This window comes from Capricornis sumatraensis, unplaced genomic scaffold, assembly GCF_032405125.1.
Source record: "Capricornis sumatraensis isolate serow.1 unplaced genomic scaffold, serow.2 scaffold1, whole genome shotgun sequence".
NCBI lineage: Eukaryota > Metazoa > Chordata > Mammalia > Artiodactyla > Bovidae > Capricornis > Capricornis sumatraensis.
This window is the reverse complement of record NW_027184612.1, coordinates 1974-3216: the sequence shown is the minus strand read 5'-3', so window position 1 is coordinate 3216 and position 1243 is coordinate 1974. Positions and strand designations below refer to the sequence as shown.

General features: G+C 46.3%; 1 non-coding gene across 1 annotated transcript; it reads right to left on the bottom strand.

Moving 5' to 3' along the window:
- Positions 1 to 701: 701 nt before the first annotated feature.
- On the bottom strand, positions 702 to 773 carry TRNAS-GGA (transfer RNA serine (anticodon GGA)). The gene has a single exon. It is a non-coding gene; the product is annotated as a tRNA-Ser (tRNA).
- Between the last annotated feature and the right edge of the window lie 470 nt (positions 774 to 1243).

Below are 1243 nucleotides of genomic sequence, written 5' to 3'. Positions count from 1 at the left end.
TGCCTCTGGCCTATTTATCTGTGCCTCCATTTTGTTTTGAAGATTTTGAATGATCTTTACTATCATTACTCTGAATTCTCTTTCAGGTAGACTACCTATTTCCTCCTCATTGTTTGGTCTTGTTTTTTTTTTTTTTTTTTTTTACCATATTCCTTTATTTGCTGCATATTTCTTGTCTTTTCATTTTGTTTAATTTACTATATTTGGAACCTCCTTTCTGCAGGCTGGAAGGTCATCAGTTCAGTTCAGTTCAGTCACTTAGTCAACTGTGTCTGACTCTTTGTGATCCCTTGGACTGCAGCATGCCAGGCTTCCCTGTCCATCACCAACTCCCAGAGCTTGCTCGAACTAATGCCCGTCGAGTCAGTGATGCCATCCAACCATCTCATCCTCTGTCATCCCCTTCTCCTCCTGCATTCAATCTTCCCCAGCATCAGGGTCTTTTCCAATGAGTCAGTTCTTCACATCAAGTGGCCAAAGTATTGGAGCTTCAGCTTCAGCACCAGTCCTATGGAACTAGGATACGATAGTCCTATCAGAACTATGTAGCTATTGAAGGTCCTAAGTAAGTAAGGTAAAGTTGCTCAGTCGTGTCTGACTCTTTGTGACCCCATGGACTGTAGCCTACCAGGCTCCTCCATCCATGGGATTCTCGAGGCAAGAGTACTGGAGTGGGTTGCCATTTCCTTCTCCAGGGAATCTTCCCAACCCAGGGATTGAACCTGGGTCTCCCGCATTCCAGGCAGACGCTTTAACCTCTGAGCCACCAGGGAAGCCCATTGAAGGTCCTAGCTCCTCTTAATTGTGAAGTCTGTGGTGCAGTTGAACTAGCGCCTTTTAAAGGTTTCCTGGTTGGGGAAGGGAGTGGGCTTGTGCCTGTGTTTTGGTGGATGGAGCTGAATCTAGTCACTGTGTAGGGCAGTGCTGTGTCGTGTAATGTGTTTTGGGGTATCTGTGGGTTTGGTATGACTTTTGGCAGTCTGCCTACCAATGTGGAGGTTTGTGCTCCTGCTTTGCTGAAGGATTGGCATGGGGTGTCCTGCACTGGAGCTTACTGGCTCTTGGCTGGAGCTTGGTCTCATCTATTACATGGTCCTGGAGTTGAGTCTCCTACCTCTGGGATTCAGGCCCAGCCTCTTAGAGTAATATCAAGACTTCTCAGGCAATACAGCACAGAAGAGAAAACTCCCATATTAATGGTGAAACAACTCAACAGCCAAGAACACCTAGAGAGATTCACAGG